The sequence below is a fragment of the Copadichromis virginalis genome, linkage group LG2 (genome assembly GCF_057382275.1).
Source record: "Copadichromis virginalis isolate Kocher_CV1m ecotype Utaka linkage group LG2, C_Virginalis_male_GT1.1, whole genome shotgun sequence".
In the NCBI taxonomy this organism is placed as follows: domain Eukaryota; kingdom Metazoa; phylum Chordata; class Actinopteri; order Cichliformes; family Cichlidae; genus Copadichromis; species Copadichromis virginalis.
In genome coordinates, this window is record NC_140619.1 from 5,140,215 (window position 1) to 5,158,036 (window position 17,822).

Here is a 17,822-nt window from a genome sequence, read left to right on the forward strand (position 1 = left end):
CTTAAATTATACCCACTTTTATTTGACTGACAATAAGATTCACAGTTTGTGAATCTTAAAATGTATTTTTACACAAGCATGGTTGATTAGTGCTCCATTGTGATATCTGCTGCTCAGTTTGGGTAAACTTGAAAGAACATGCTCATCATAGGTTCAGTTGGTTCAGGTCAAAAAGTGACGAAGCAGTGTTCCAAATAAGTTATAAATAGCACCTGGGAGCGCTGCATGAAAAATGGTAGGCTGTGATTACTAGTCCACATTTTTCCCTCTGTCACTCTTGTAAGCTCAGACACACACACACACACACACACACACACACACACACACACACACATATATGCATACAATTTCACTGGTGAATGCTGGTCCTCTTATGCCTTGGCTGGTTTGAATTACTGAGCTATGCTGAAATCTACATCTTTCAATATGCATTAACACAAAGCCATCAAAAGTCAGAAACACACTGGTTCCTGTAGTATTGCTTTAAAATTCCTTGGATACATCTACAATTATTCAATCTTGGCTGTGCTGCTGAAAAGACCACTACCAATCATTCCACCACTGCTAAAACAAACAATATTCAGGGAAGACACGGTTACAAACTGAGGCACACGATAGTGGAGTGCACTACCACTTCACAGCAACTGAATCCAGGCTAAAGCCTTTCTGTGTATAGTTTGCATGTTTTCCCGTGTGTATGTGAGCTTCGTCACACAAAACCCCCCTGCAACCCTAAATTGGATAAGCAGAAGAAAATGAATGAATGAATGATTACAGATAGAGTAACAGATTTTTAATGCAGCCAAAATTATAGGCGTGGGGCAGGTTATGTGGAAGAGGAAGCTCTGCTACAGTTGTACATAATTGGAGGTTGTGTAACCTAAAGTGACCCAGTTTATACAACGGAAAAGCTTGCCTAGATAAAAATCACTGCACCACATAAAATTTTAAGAAGACTTATTTTAAGATATATTACTTTAATGTGCTTTCTAACTGAGATATTTTTACAGGAATAGTGATCAGCGTGTGTTGTTTGCAATAAAAAGTTCAAGTTATAGAGTTTTATATTTCATGCTGAAATATATACGCTCCGCCTGTGCCGCTGGGTTTCCTCTGGATGTGTCTTTGATTCAGCTCCCCCTAATTAATTGATTAACTCATATTTTTATGGTCCTTGGTTGTGTGGATAGGGTGTCTTAATGAGTAGGGTAAGTGAGGACATTAAAAAACGTTGTGATCAGTTTATCACTTGTACTCAACCATTTCCATTATCAGCACAATAAAAAGGGATCCATCAACAACTAGAAAAAGAATGCAACTGCACTCTGTCGCTCAGACTGCCTTTCGCTTAGATCGCTTTTCAGTCAATAAATTATCTGTTCTTAATATTTTGTCACACTCTGTGTTTTTGTCTTTATGGTGAGAAGGATTCTTTTTTGTCCTTGGTCTATGCTCCCAGTATAATAATGCCACCAGCCCACCTTTAGTGAGTTTCCTGTTACCACAAAACTCACTGAAGGCCTTCCAGGAACAATGTTGCCTTATGCTGATTTTCTCAGAAACATAAAAACGTATTCATTCACATAATTATTCATTCACTGCTGATGTTTCCTTGTATCCACTCATATGACTTTGATGCAACTGGAAACCTTGTACCACAATAATAAGTTTAATTCTTTGTGACTTAATCAATATACCAAATGGTTTATAAGAAAGAAGAAAATTCCATTGAATGAGAAGTTGAGTGGTTATTATTATTATTATTATTATTATTATTATCATTATTATTATTATTATTATTATTATTATCAGTAGTAGTAGTATTACTCCAACTACTGAGAAATTGACAGGCTGTGTTTGTAGGAGTTATTTATGAAGTCTTGATTGCTCCCCAGAAAGCCAAGTAATGAAGTGAAATATGTTTATTGTGGTTGGATATGTATAATGGGCTTGTGATTAGTTCAGGTAGGTCACGCTGGTGTAGCATGAGAATATTGTCAGCGATTACATGCAATAATAGTCTGCTGTATTTTATCTGGCTTACTCCCATAGAACTGGCTATCTCCCCTGATTATCTTCTTCTTTATTGCTTCTGGACTTTGTGTTTAAATTCCCAGTTGATTAAAATATTTGCTAAATACACATTTTCTGCATCAGAATGCAGAATGCTATTCACAAGGCATGATAAATGTACAGGGAGTTCTACTGTTGGTAAGGAAATATTGAGGGAATAAATTTTAAATACCTATAAGCAAAGGCTGTTAACCTTTATGAGTCAAATGGGTGCCATGAATGCAAATACCATGGTTGTAAAGAAAGTGAAAACCATGCATTTAAAAAAAAAAATGGAAATACTATTCCAGCAGGTACACTTTTTATTCAGAAATCCAGCCCCTCCAATAATCACAATGTAACAAGCAACCTATGGCAGTTGCACCCACAAAAAAAGCTTCTTTCTGAAAGAAACCTGCTGAGTCCACCAAAAACAGTGAATGTGCGCTGACTTCACTTTTACACATTTAACACCACTCCTCACTCCAACTGAATGACCAAAGAAGCCTGTCATGGCTGGCAGAAACAGATGGGAATGTAGCAGAAAGCCAATGTTTTGTGAAAGTAAAGCATACCTGAAGCAGAAATTATCCATACTCTGGGTGGATTTTGAAATATGGCCAGAAATGGACTATTCTGACATATATACTGTGTATTTCTCATTTGAACAAGTCCAATAAAGAAATCCTGAAGGCACCCAGAAACATATTATGCTTGATTTTTGCTAAATCATGATTTCAGTCCCGCAGGCAGTACAAAGCAGAACAGAAGAGTTGCAAATGTGATTTTGCCCTTGACTGTATTTAACACTTTAGTTCTAATACCACACTTCCATTTCTTGTTAAATGGCAGAGGTCCATTTGTTACTTTTTTTCTTTATCGTTTATCTTTATCAGTTTGATAACAGTGATTCAGTTGCACAACTCATATATTAAATGTTTTGTTTGCGTCTTGTTGCTTGGACTTTCACAGACCAAATTTTCATTACAAGTATTGATTCTAAACATGAGGTTTGGATACTGTAAGTTTAACTTTAAAGGTCATGTTTGCTCTCTGTGCAAATTTGAGGTCCGGGCTGAAGTCCCACATTCAAGTGACCAGAACAGGAATCTAATAATAGTAGCAATATTGACAGAGGATAGCAGTCAGAGTTTAATGAAGGTTTTATTTTTTTCTCTTTACTCTTGTGCACAGTACTGTGAAAAAGTGTCCAATCCTGATTTCATAGTTTGATATTTGTCACAATTATACATGCTTCATATCATCAAACAAAGTTAAATATCAGACACAGAGAACCTGAATAAATACAAAATTATTTTTAAAATTATGCTTTAATTTTAAGGGGAAAAGCTATGAAAACCTTCCTAGCCCTGCGCGAAACAGTAATTGTCCCTCTTGTTGAATCATTAATTAACTGTAATTAACCACATTTTTTGGAAAGCTATGTTCAATTTCACTAGCCGCACCCGAGCCTGATTACTGCTTAAATAGCTCACTTAAATAGAACCTGTCTCACAAAGTAAAGTAGGCTAAAAGATCATGCCATGAGCTGAGAAACGGTCATTAATACTAGAACCGCCAATGGCGTCATTTTAACCTTCTGGCATTTTAAGAATCATGTAACTCTGTTCAAATAAAACCCCATCATTATCATATTTCATGATTTTTTCAAAAACTGATCCTTATTCATTGAATTCTGAATTTTGCAGTGTGTCAGATCAAAATAAATAAAAAATATGTCCGCTTATACCATATAGCATGAGCTACTGAATGAAAGAGTTGCCCAGTCACCCGTCTGAATTTTACTTTATGATCTGTAAATCATTTTTTTAAACTAATAAAACCCCTAAAAAAAATCATCTTAAATGCTTTTTTTTTAATAAGAAAAATTAGATGAAAATTAACAACTTAAATTTAAGAAATTACTCCTTTTGCCATTACTGCTGTTGTTGCAGGAGGGGTCAAAATTACCCCTCCTGCAGTAATAGGGAGTTTGGAACAATGGTGATTCCAGTGTTAAAAGGGTTACAAAGCTATGTATAAGGATCTGGCAGATAAATTATCCACAAATGGAGAAAACCTGGAAAAGTAGTGAAACATTCCAGGAGTGTACAGGCCTTCCAAAATTACTTCAGGTGCACTTTGATGACTCACAAAAGAACCCAAAATAACATTAAGACTAGGTATCCATAGTTGCTGACCAAAAATAACAGAAAGACTAATCTCACATTTTGATAAAATAAATAAAAAAAATAAAAAAAACAATTCCTAAAACTTTTATGAAAAATAATCTGTGGACTCGTGACACAAAATGTGAAATTTTATGAAAGGTTTGAGTCCTGTTGCATTTACACTAACACAGTATTTCATAAAAATAACATCATCACGATGGTCTGGGGCTCCTTTGCTGCTTTGGGATCTGGGCTTCTTGCCATTACTGGTAGAACCAGGAATTATGCTCTCTACTAGAAAATGTTGAAGGAGAATGGCCATCTTAACTTGAATTATGGAGTATGATCAGAAACCCACCAGCAAGTTCACCTCTCAAAGTCTAGAATTAACTTGGACTGGGATGCTTTGGCATGACCTTAAACAGGCTGTCCATCCCGGAAAACCCTCCAGCGTACTAAATTTAAAAGAAAAAAAAGGCAAAGAAGAGTGGGCCAGAATTCCCCCACAGCAATATGCAAGACTCATTACCAGTTATTGCAAATGCTTGATTTTAGTTCTTGCTGCAAAGAGTGTCACAATCAGTTATTTGGTTTAGGAGGCAATTACTTTTTCACATAGGACCAGGCAGGTTTGAATAACTTATTGGCATTAATAAATTAAATCATCATTTAGGAAAGAAACTCAAATATTCCACAATGCAAGCTGAGCATTTTCTCAAGTTTGAAGTTTAGATTTAAAGTAAATGTGATATGATTTACTTGCCTCATTACTCAAAAGTGAAAGGTTGATCATCAAGCCAAGGTTTTGTCTTCTTCCCAAGTACCCCATGTTACATTTTCAACAACACCTCCAGGTTGCCACCTGCTTATATCTATTTGAAAGCACTTTGGCACTGGGAAAGATGTAACTATCCAGCAGTTGTAATTGCAGGATAGTTTTTATACTGACTGTATACCATTATTGCTAAGGAGTTTAGCAGAGTGTAGAGACAAACAAGTCATAAAAATGATTTAAAACGCTTGTGAGTCCAAGCACATGAATCCAAACGTGAATTTAATAAATACCCACATGCGCACATGTAGCTGAGATATAATGTACGAATTGTGAACATTCTCAAAACTGTATTGTACATAGGTTATACTTTTTTATTGTGTGAACTTTATTTTTGTGGAACTAAGGTTCCGTGTGTTATTGTTGAAGTGGGACATTAATCAGTGTAACGCCACCTGCGGCCACATTGCGGGTGTGGGGTTTCCTAGCCAGAGCTGTACGGACTCCACACTGGTGAGGCACGCTTTCTGTAGCTCTTCTCCCTGTACTAAATTATCCATATAAATTCGGTGTATTTGTCTTTGTTAAGTATTGGCTCCTAGGGTTAAAAGCTCTCAAAGTGTTTTCAATCGCTTTGAGTGAGAAAAATGATATTTGGAACTGCGCTTTATCTGTTGTATCATCCGTTTGTGTGGAACTGACTTGTGTTAAACAGGGTGAGGAGAAGCCTGCTGCCGCTGTGTGACACTGATTTTGCTGCTGCACTCTGTTTTATAGGTATGTGTAAATGTGTAGTTTTTGTTTTATGTGTATAATGAGCTCATGTCCCGAGGCTGTGCTCTGAGCAGTATCTTCAGCCATGTTGGGAAGAGTTAAAAAGTTGTTTGAATATGTATTATGCAATTGACCTATTTTAATGGGAATTTGAATGTTATACGTTATTGTTAGTGATTCCATAATTGTCTCTGTTTTACCCCACTGTAATATTTGATTTTGAAGTGGCGGTTGTGAAAATTATTATTTTGATAAGTTGTATTTTCTTTTATATGATGCAAGCAGAGCTGTACGGACTCCACACTGGGTGAGGAGAAGCCTGCTGCCGCTGTGTGACACTGATTTTGCTGCTGCACTCTGTTTTATAGGAATAAACCCTGTTTCCAGCCAGTCCGTGTCTGTTGTCACAACGCAGTCGACCATTTCACATCTGCTACACACACACACACAAACATTCTAGCACACGTACACACATGCACATTGTACTGTTGTGTATCTAGACACAACCTTGAACACCACACTGAATTGATGAGACTGTGCAAACAAACTTCAGTCTGCTGGACTCAAATGTCAAACTGTCTCACTGGGATGCTCTTTTTAACAGACATATGTCACCCTCCAATTTGCCAATGGCCACTTCTGGCTTTTTTCTTTTCTGTTAATTGCTTTAGGCACTTGCTACTGCCATATTTCATTTTTTTCTGGGATTAGAGGAGCACAGCCCCCTAAAGATTTCCAAGCCTCCCCTTGTGAATAGAGACAAGCAGTAATACAAAACAGACACCAGGGAGTCCTTAAGTGATACATCCATAAATGTCATCAAAGGCTTTTATCAAAAATTACGGTTTTATTCACCATACTAAGACTTTACTTGCAGACTTAATGTGTAAAATTCTGAATTTTCAGCTCATTCTCTCTATGAGATTTGCTCTTGTGTTTGTGAATGACCTTGATCAGACAAATGATTTCATCCTGTTGCCACTATGCACAGTGACAAAGGACAAAGAGCACAGAAGCATGGTTGTCAAGGCAACATGGTTATAGAAGGCAAAAAGCTGATGTGTGCTTACACACACTTGCAGATACCCACTAACTCATTCTTTGTCAATAGCAGCTTTGCCTTCCTTGCGGATATTAAATGTTTAAGGACTCTGAGAGGCATTGACATTAAATAAGACAAAAAGGCCTGCATATAGCCTATGTTACAGTAAGGGAGCACAGAGGACTCATGGTCCAAGCAGTGCCAATGATTCTGCCAAACAAATTGTAAAATTTGTTGAACTGTATATTTTAATTGGTATAATAATTAATAAATTTTAGTAGCAATGTAATCTGTATATTTAAAACTGTATGAAAGGCTGACTTATACACACAAATACCCGTTTAGGTTACTGAGTTTCTTCAAACTAAAGAGCTATGAAGTAAACTAACAAATTTAACACAATTACCCTGCAAGACGGCAGCACGGTGGCACGGTGGTTAGCACTGTTGCTGCACAGCAAGAAGGTCCTGAGTTCAATTCCACCATCAGGCCGGGGTCTTTCTGTGTGGAGTTTGCATGTTCTCCCCGTGTTTGCGTGGGTTCTCTCCGGGTACTCCGGCTTCCTCCCACCGTCCAAAGACATGCAACTTGTGGGGATAGGTTAATTGGATAATCCAAATTGCCACTAGGTGTGAATGTGAGTGCGAATGGTTGTCTGCCCCTGTGTGTTAGCCCTGCGACAGACTGGCGACCTTTCCAGGGTGTACCCCGCCTTTCGCCCTATGACAGCTGGGATAGGCTCCAGCGCCCCCCGCGACCCTGAAAAGGATAAGCGGAAGCGAATGGATGGATGGATACCCTGCAAGACACTTATTAAAACTTTATATTGTTATAAGACAAATGACTGTCATTCAGCAGTTTTGTTAAGTATTCTTTCTTCACATGCACAAGAATTATAATTTCCCGGCATTACCTTGCTCTGTAATGCAATGTTACAAAATAGCCGTGTATCAAAATATGTACCGAAAGTCTGTGATTCTTTCTCTTTGCCAGCTGTAGAGAAAGTGGTATGAAATCTTTGTGGAAATATGAAAAAGGAAAGTATTACACGCAAAAAAAAAATCAGCCTTGTGTAAGTCGGTCAGAGTATAGCAAAGCAAAAATAAACAGCTATAATGTATTTTCGCAGTGATGTATGTATGTCATAATTTGCAAGGAAAAGCACCCAAATGCCAGACTGTGAGACAGGCAGGCAGGTTGCGAACAAGGCCAGAAAACCAAAACATCAGCAAATAACAAACCTAAAAACATTAACTAAAGTCCAAGAGTCTCAAGTAACCATAGAAGCACTGGGAGAATACTAGTGGAGAACAAACAGATACTGTGACAAAGACTATAACAATAGCAAATACAGACTAGAACTGAAATATAATCATAACAAATAGATTGTATAAGGAAAATCAAAACCCAAAGCATAAATAAACGGGATGGACCTTGTACCTCACTGAAAAAACAAACAAACAACAACAACAACAACAGTATTTTATCTTTGGATTTCATACATTCTGTGATTCTCTGATCCTGAAAAATGTCTTTTGTTAATACCTTGCTGGCTTAATTTTTTACAGTCAGTGGTCAAACTGATGGCTTAAGTTCAGTGTTAGATCCCAGTTACCCCTGTACAGGTGGTCTGGACCAGCTCTCCATCCTTCGGGTCAGAGTCCCATCCATTTACTGTTTTAAGGAAGTAATAGAATGAATGTCCACAATTCTGACTTTGAATGCAGATAGATAATTTTTTATTGAAGCAAGATTTCAGCAGGGGTTAGCAAACAGCTCAATTGCAATTTAATCAATTTAATCAGTCAAATCCAAATAATCAATTTATCACACTATATTAACCCTAACTATTCTGTTGCTAAATGACTACAACCGTTGTTGAGGTGGGTCTTCTTTTAGGAGGGAAGGAAGATCATCGTGCACACTGATAGAATCCAGCTCCCCGCTGTGTTGGCCAAGTCCAAAGGAAAGATAAAGTGTAGCCCAGTACAAGGCTCCCCGTCTTCACCTTCTTGACTCCGATCCTAACTCAGCATATGATGAGTAGGCAGTTCAAAATTCACAACCCAATCAGTCGATCCCCGGTGAAGGGTTATGACTCCTCCTCTTGCTGTCCCTCGCTCGTCTTCTCACCGCGGATCTTCAGTCTCTTCTCAACCTACTCACTGGCTGGGGACTAGAGGGAAAAAGCCCCTCTCTGATTTTGCCTCCCATCTTTATACACCTCTACGGACCTGTCCAGACATGTCTAGACATCTTCCGGACGAAAACACCATCTATGGACATGTCATGTTCCTCCTTTGGCCCCCCCCCTTTGCTCTTTGACGCACTGGCATGACTTGCAGTTTTGGTGCATTTCTTTTTCTTCCACTCCACCCAACAATGCTGCAGCTCAACTTCCCTAATAACTCTAAACAGAAATTACTTCTCCTTTTTCTCATGTCTTAAGGACCGTTTAACTCATACACACATTATGGTTTTTTATTAATCTTTTAGCAATGCAATGCATACACAACTCTTTTTATTTGATTTACGCTTTAACAGACACAACAACTTCCATTATTTCCATTTGTGACAAACATGCCGGAGACTCTCACATTCTTCTGATACCCCCTCCTTGAGATCGCCGGCTGCCTCACAACTCATGTAACAGATCATTGGCCGGGACTGTCAGGGTCAGAATATCATCATCACTTCCAAACGGTGGAATCAGTTGAGGGAACTCAGGGGATGGAGTGAGGCCTAATTCCCAGGAATCTAGGACTGTCATCTTGTCCACAGTTGGAGTATCTGTCAGGGATCCTGATGAAACAGAGTCATACTCTGAAGAATGAGTATGAAGAACTCCATCAGTTCTTCTTGCTGAGCTTCTGCTGTTTGATCAACCAATTGCTGCTGCTCTTCAGAAACAGTAGGCACTGGGCTTGTCGACCCAGCTTCCTCAGAGCTCCCGATGGCAGAATGCTGTATATCAGTCGCCGGTTCTAGCAGAGAGTGGAGTTCGACCAGTTCCTCAGAGATATCTGAATAGAACCACATCATTACCCATACATTACCCAAATACCACTGCTATCATTGTTTTGTTTTAATGCGTTTTTTAATCACAGTTTGTTGTCAATGAGGAATAAATTCTGTGTATCTGATTTAGTTTGACTGAAGGAAAGCAGTAAATACCGTGTAACCCATTAATTTGCTTCTCAGATCTTGATGTGACTATGCATTAAAATGGTTACAAGAGATGGACCTTGTATCTCACTGAAAAAAACAACAACAGTATTTTATCTTCCAGCTCTTAAAGTGAGTTAGACATGTTTCAGGTTTTTGGATTTCGTACATTCTGTGATTCTCTGATTTTAACATTTTTATAACAACTGGCGTGAAAACGTTTGCAGAGGGTTAAGGCTAGGATATAATTTGTGTGAAAACACATGCAAAAAGAAGAGAAATGAAGATTAATAACATTTTATTGATGACGTCAATAGCAGGATGGTTTTGTTTACGCAGAATCCCTTCAGCTGATATTGTCTACGGTAAATCTCTGCTGAAGGGATGAAAGACATTCTTGGAAAAATATTGATGAGTGATGATGATGGTGTCTAACACATTCCAATATCTGCCCTCTAGGTCTTCTGCCCCTCTAGAGGGGGAAAAGGAATTAGATAATGTTTTTATTTCTCTTTAGCGACCCTTGCTGTATAACTTATATTTTACCATCATTTTACCCATATGTTCCATTAATTCAATCACTTGTCATTTGATTTATGAAGATTCTCAGTACACATTTTAGGTCAAGGAAAAACTGTTTGCTCCATTAGTATTTTGCCCTTATGTTCAAATTAATTTGTCACTTCAAAACAACATGGGCCTTAATTAGCCTTTTTGCAGCATGAAATTCACAACAAGCAGAATCATCATGAACTGTGTTATAAAGTTAACCCCCGTTAAATGGTTAACCACTTACAATTTTAAAGGGGGAATCCCCACAAACCCCTTTGAGCAGGCACTTTGCCAAGGCTGGGGTGTTAATATTCCCTTTCAACAGAAAGGAAACCTCAAGCAGACCCAGGCTCAGTGAATAGTCTCAGAGCACACATAATATTACACATACCACCACACCAGGGGTGGTATGTGTAATATTCACTTTATGCATTTGAATGTCATTTCAGCTCTCAAGTTGGTACCATAGTGGATTGTTGTCATTTAATATATAAGACTAGTCAGTTATAATAAACATTTATTTATATTTCATATGCACTTAGAAACATTTATGTGTTATATATGAGGCATACGTTCTCATGGAGAGTATTAAAGTAATTTCTCATTTTCTTTTTATTAACTACACAATAATGAATAAATAAAAGAGGTTTTGGAGATTCAGACTTTGAGTCTGGCAGTATTGCATTTGAGTAGTGTCTCAGCTCTGACTAACTGCCTTTAATTTGCCTCTAAAAGACTGGAGTGCAGCTGTAATAAGCAGACTTAATAAAGTGAGTACTATCAAAACAAAAATGCAGAAGGTAGATCATTGAGATGTTCACATAAAATGTGATTTTTGGATTTTGTATGCAATCCCACAAAATGCCAATTTCATAAAAGGCTATTTTTTCTATCTATGTCTTGTAAATCAATGATCAATTAATCATCTTCAATTTTAAGGCCTTTTTTGTGGTGAGTGAAATTTGTCAGAAATAAAATCAAACAGCATACATTGCTGTCCTGTGAAAACACATTTCTTATGTCAAGCTTCATTAATCTTCTTACTCAATCGCATCCACAGCAGTCCTTGGAAATACTTTCCTCTTTCACAACTGGCCCTTGGAGGCACTCTGAGAAATGTACCAAGAGAGAGAGGAAGGTGGTTGAAAAAAATACTCTGATTGATTTTCCCATCATGACTTGAAATAGCATATTTATTGATTGCTTATAGGGAAGGGGAGGGTGAAGGGTGAAGGTCACTGACGAATGGTGTGATGTTAGTAAGGCATTCAGGCTCTTCTCTCAGCTTTTCTAAAAAGAATAGTGCGGTGACGCTTTTGCTTCAAGGAGACAATATAAAATGTGTCAAAAACTAATTTGCATTTGTTTTCAGTAGTTCAAATTTGTTATATTTGATGGTAGAAGAGAAGGCAAGTATTTTGTGTTTTTTTACTTATTGCTTGTTGCATGTTATTACTTGTTAGGCAAAATGTTAATATTATATGAATGGTTAAAGTCAAATCTACTTTTGACCTCATTCAGCTGCAACATCAGAATCACTCTAACAGTGTAACAAAATGTTACGCTTCAGTTTTTCCTTATTTACTTTTTCCCTTGGTTGATAAAAAAAAAAAAGAAAACCTGCATTTCATTTAATGGCCCAGTTCTTTTTAATAATCATCATGATCAGATCTGCAATAACTATGCATATCTTTAACGTTATGTTGAGTATTTGAAACACTGAAAATCTGTGGCTTTTATGATAGTAAACTCATTTGACAGAACTGATCTGAAGATTAAAAAAAAGTCTTTATAACAAAAGAGGAAGCCAGCAAGTTCCCACCTGTGTGTGTGTGTGTGTGTGTGTGTGTGTGTGTGTGTGTGTGTGTGTGTGTGTCAAGGTGTTTCTCTAGCCCCAAACCAATACTGATGTAAGTTTGCTAATCCCATGAAGAATTTAGCGAGAAACATGTTTCCTGCAGGCAAAAAAAATGCCACATACAAACACATATACTTGCCTTGTGATTGTAAAGTAGAAGAATACATCATAGATTGTAGATCATAGGTTATGACTTAACATCTTGATTATTTTATATCCTTGTCAGCTCATATGAAATGGACATAATAGGCTGATACAATCATAATTATATATGGAAGTAGAATCACACTTTATTTCTAATTCACTCCCAGATTTATCATTATTTGTGTAATTTTTGTTCTTTCTCTATTAATAGTTTTTCTTCTTTACACTCTTCTTTTTACATGAATAAGCTAGAGTATCTCAGCTGCTTTCCTGTACCTAAGATAAAAAACGAAAAGATCTAAGCTAATAAGCTTGCATCCACTCCTCCCAGCTGTTAATAAGAAAAGAAATTTGAACCAGTGTGGTTCTTTTGTGCAGAGATTGAACTTGGACTTGCCTGTGGCTTCTGGGCATTGCAAAAGAATTAAAAATTTCCCTCACGAGGATATTTGCATCCTGAAATGATATTATTGGCTGCCTTGATGAAGCCGACTTAGCTTGCTACTCTTTCAGTCCCAGAGCTTTGACAGTTCCTGCCAGTGACTGACAGGAATTTCAAAAAGCTTATAATGCTAAAAAGGATTTGAAATATCCCAAAGCAACACAAAACAGCCTCTATAATCCCAGAATCATTTGGCAGAATTCAAATTGCCATTTTAAGTACTGTATATTTCATACAATTCCAGCATAAACAAGAACTTTCTTTAGTGTTTCTGTATTCCTTAGGCATGTATGTGCACTGTTGTAATGGCAAAACCTCAAAAGCAAAAGTATGTCTAGTAGAGATGGTACTTTGGGGGTACAATTAACCCCTTTGAAGAACAGATATTTCTCTGTACTCAAAAATTACTTCTATTAATTACCTCTATTAAAGAACATACCAAGTCCTTTACATTTTTTATATGAAACCACTTCATTCATCTGCTACTATTAGGGTTTTAGCAGCTCTAGTTATGTAGGCATCGTTACTTTTCTATTTTGCTCAAACTGGTTGATGAGATGTGAAAAACAGTTCAGCTTCAATCAATAGCTAAAATACTCCCTTATAGTTAGTTCAGGGTTGTAGGTGGACCTTCTCTTTTGTCTAGTGTGGGTCTGTGATGACTAAGCCACATGTTCTCACACCCACACACAACTTGAATTACAAGATTACTGTCCTGTGCAGTTATAGTATATGTTAAAGATAAAAAGGAATGCTTAATTCCCAGAAAAGCCAAGCTTCTCTAATTGATTAACTTACACAACATTATACTAAGAACATTAACCTTTACCTTTGGTTTATTTATGCTTTTTCTTTATGAATCTGATCCTGTGATCACAATGTACAGATGGATTACATGAATGTAGTCTGGAAGTACCTTAAACATAACTAAGCAGAGTACTAGTACTTTTACTCTACATAATCTAGGCTCACTACTTATTTCAGTTAAAACTAAAGGTAATAGGCTATGGAACCAAGGCTACCAGATAAAATCCATCTGAGACATAAACGTTTACATTATCCAAAATTTACATAATCCTGAAACTATTTACTCGATGACCGACCCTCACTGTTGGTAGTGATTGAGATAATAAGATTTTGGATACAAGTGGTGAAAAGGGGATTCTTTTACAGAATACCTAGACTGGGCTCTAGGAACATGGTAAGACGCTCTGTCATTAGGTAGGAACACAGAGAAGACTTCCTCCACATTGAAAAGAATGAGCTGTGGTTGGTCAAGCGTATCTCACGTGGATGCCTGCTGGATGCCTCCTACATGAGCTGTTCCAGTGGAAGAGAACTGGAAGGACCGGAAAAGACCCAATATCATTTGGAGAGATTGCACTCTCCCTCTCTCTCTCTCACTTGGCTTTTTGAATGCATCAGTGGATGGATGGACGGATGGATTGATTTATTCTATGCTTGCAATATTTATGTTCCACTGACCACCAAAATTAAATGTCTCTCTCTGTTTTATTAGATAGAGACGTGGCCTTGAAATTACAAGATTTTTGGAAAGACAGCAGTTGCTGGAACAAAAATTTGGAGGTTCTCTGCGACTAATACTGCTGCACCCATCCATCCATCCACCCATCCATCCATCCACACTCTTTTGTTTATTCAATTCATCGTCCTGGGGAAATATATTTAGATTTATTTTATTATTTTTATAGATTTATTCTTTGTTTTAATTACAGTGTGCTTTTTAAAATAATATTTGATTTGAGAGTGAGACTTTTCTTTTGTTTTTACATTTCTATTATTGAGTGTTTGTTTTGGGTTGTGAACTAATATATTCTTCATCTCCAAGAGCCATCTGTCCCTGCTGTAGAGTTTAATTACTTTACAAACAGACACAATCTTTTACATCAAGGCAGTTCACAAGTCTTACTAAACAAGGCGAAGACATTGGTGATCGACATTAGTTCTAATGCATTCAGACCGTGGTCATGATTCCCTCAGGGATCTACTTTATTCATTTGCTTTTGTCTGTTTGGATTCCAAGATACACATGCCTTGCCGTGCCCTTGGGAATAAGAGGTTGTTCAGAAAGATATTCTCCTCCTAAAGAGCCCAAAGGTGGAGTGGAGAGATGGACTGGTGAGTGGGAAAGAAAAGTTATTTCCTTGGACTGGTCAAGGATGTTAAGAATCTAATGTCTCCAAGGTCAACAGCAGGTATTGATGATGAGGCGGCATCGAAGTCTAGATTTTAATTTGGAACGCTTCTATGAAACAGACTCGGCAGTTTCATGAAACACATTCACCCTGATGACATTGAAATGTCATTCAAGGAGGACTATTATATTAAACCATTATTAAATGGGTTTGCCTCTTACACATGACTTCAGCTACAAAAGGCACCGCAGAGATGAAAAATGTTCAACTTGAACATAAAAGCAACCATGCAGTCTGTGACTTTTGAGCCTAATGTCTGCAGCTCATCTGATGGGATTACACCTCAGGAACGGGGGGGGAAAAAATCTGTGCTCCTGGACTTGCATCATTCCTCACATCAGATGCCCTTTTCTTAGTGCAGTGAGAGAGATAGCAAAGGATTCTGACAGAGGAAGTTAAAGGGGAGAGATAGGAGAATGATAGAGTAAGAAGGATGTATAGGAAGGAGGAGAAAGAGTGGATATGGAAAATGACAATATAATATGATTTGATTTGTGGGCCAGAATGGATTCTCAGTGCCCAATTTCAGAGAGGAGAGGCAGAAAAGAGCGAGGGAGGGTGAAGAAGACAGTGGGTGGAGGAGGTGGGTGGAGTGTGAACAGTAGGGCCATGGAGTTCATTTAGCAACGGCATCGTGAGATGGCTTGACAGCTGCTGGTGGAGGCATTAGGCTGCTCACTTTAGTCCAATTTTGCTTCCCCCCCGTAGCCCTCTCTGTCTCTAATAGCTGTCTTTGTCAGACCTCTACAGTCCATCTCTGCTATGTATGTGGTTGCTATATATTTTAGTGGCTGAGCTGAATCATAATAATTACAAAAAAAGCAAATTCGTAGAAGAGCTGTAGGCACCAGGGTATTTGGTGACCTTAAATTGGGAAATTTTACTTCCTCAAAGATTGTAGCTCATAAAGTTTGGGACCAAAGTGAGACGTCACATCTGCCATTTGAGAAAAGTGACAGCTGCTGTCAAAAAATGACTGACAGAGAAATTACAAATCAGTTCTGACAAATTTGATACCCATCATCCATTCTGGAATTAGGAAATCAGCTGTTACTAAGTAATTTCAGGGGGGGGGGGAAATCAAGGAGACACACTCTTTGTAAAATAAAAAATATATAAAAAGATTTGTGATTCAGTGTTAATTAGTCTAATGTTACAAATATTCATTTGTAATATAAAAAGGAATTTATCAAAAGAGAAACAGTTTGTATTTTTTAATATGCTGGCACATCTATTATAGTAATCATCATACTGCAGAATATGCAATGAAACTGTGGTCTAAATCAAGGTGAATCCATTTGCAGTCTACACTTGAACAATGTGACAGTGGTTTTTGCTAGCAGCTACGAAACAGCCATAATTGCTCCTTTCAAGGACCTGAAACCTCTCAGAGAAGAGCAAAACAACATTACCTTTTAACAAATGTATCTGTCTCATTCAGTTTCCAACCATGTTTCTCTTTTTCTCAGTTTTTGGTTGAAAGAGCATTAGTGATGTAAGAAATGGAGTAATATTTCTTGGAATACTGAACACTTCATTGGTATAAAAATGACAAAATACACTATACATAGTAAGTTTATAGAAAACACATACAATCCCTTCCTTGCAGAAGAGTGAATAAGTGATACCCTTGTAAACAAGCCAATGATACGTACGATACCCTTACAACATATATTTTAAGATAAGGCATTGTTGACAGTGTTTAAGTAATAATGGTGTGTCATTCAAATATGCATGACTTTGCTTTTTTGCAGAATTTTACAAAAATAAGCTGCAAAAAGATATTTTCAAGTATACTGTTATCTTCAGCTGGTATCATGTGTCTTTAAGCTTTAGCCATGGATTCCGTTTAAACGGAGATAGCTGATCAAACTAAAAATGGCAAGAGAAAAATCGGCTTTAAAGGTACAGTCAGTAGTTTTTGATAAATATACACTAATGAATGTGTAAGTAATTTTCAAGAAGAAGGTCAACAATAATTTTGCCCATGACTGTAAAATGACCAAGTTACACCTTAGGCTGGTCTGTTATTCTGTGTTTTATAAAGAATTAATTATGCATCCTTAAAGTCCTGAAATTGTCACTCAGATTTCAATAGCACCTACACATGTATACAGTGTAGCATAGAGCTTTTCTATTTATAGAGAGATGATAGTGAATGAATGTGACTGAGATTCTGCGTATACTTGTGTCTGTATCCGTCTTCATCATCCCCGACTAGACCGTAAAGGTACACTTCATTTATATATTTATATTCCCGGACTATTTCAAGAGTTGTTAGCTCAGAAAAACAAAGTGAAAGATTAAGACTGAGGCCAAACTGCATTTGGTCGTCCTAATCAACATTTGTATGGTAGCCGCTCAGTATGCTGTTGCTGCTGTCAAAAAAACAAAAACAAAACAAAACAAAAAAACGTTTTCTTGGGGGGAGAAAAAAAAGGTCATGAAATGTTAACATCCTGTGTGCATGCATACTACCTCCGCATTGCATGCTCCACACAAGGCTGTTTTGTCCTACATGCCAGTACATGTTCATTTATGTTGTGAGAGTATAGTAAAGTACCTCTCTGTGCCGACAGACAGTGTTGTTCTACTTTGATGTAAAAAGGGGTCGTGTCTGGCAGAGGGAGAAGC

General features: G+C 37.5%; 1 long non-coding RNA gene across 1 annotated transcript; it reads left to right on the top strand.

The window, feature by feature from the left end:
• The first annotated feature begins 5,306 nt into the window (after window positions 1-5,306).
• Window positions 5,307-6,159, top strand: LOC146716849 (uncharacterized). The gene is made up of 2 exons (XR_014922316.1): window positions 5,307-5,508; window positions 5,711-6,159. It is a non-coding gene; the product is annotated as an uncharacterized LOC146716849 (long non-coding RNA).
• The last annotated feature ends 11,663 nt before the right edge of the window (window positions 6,160-17,822 follow it).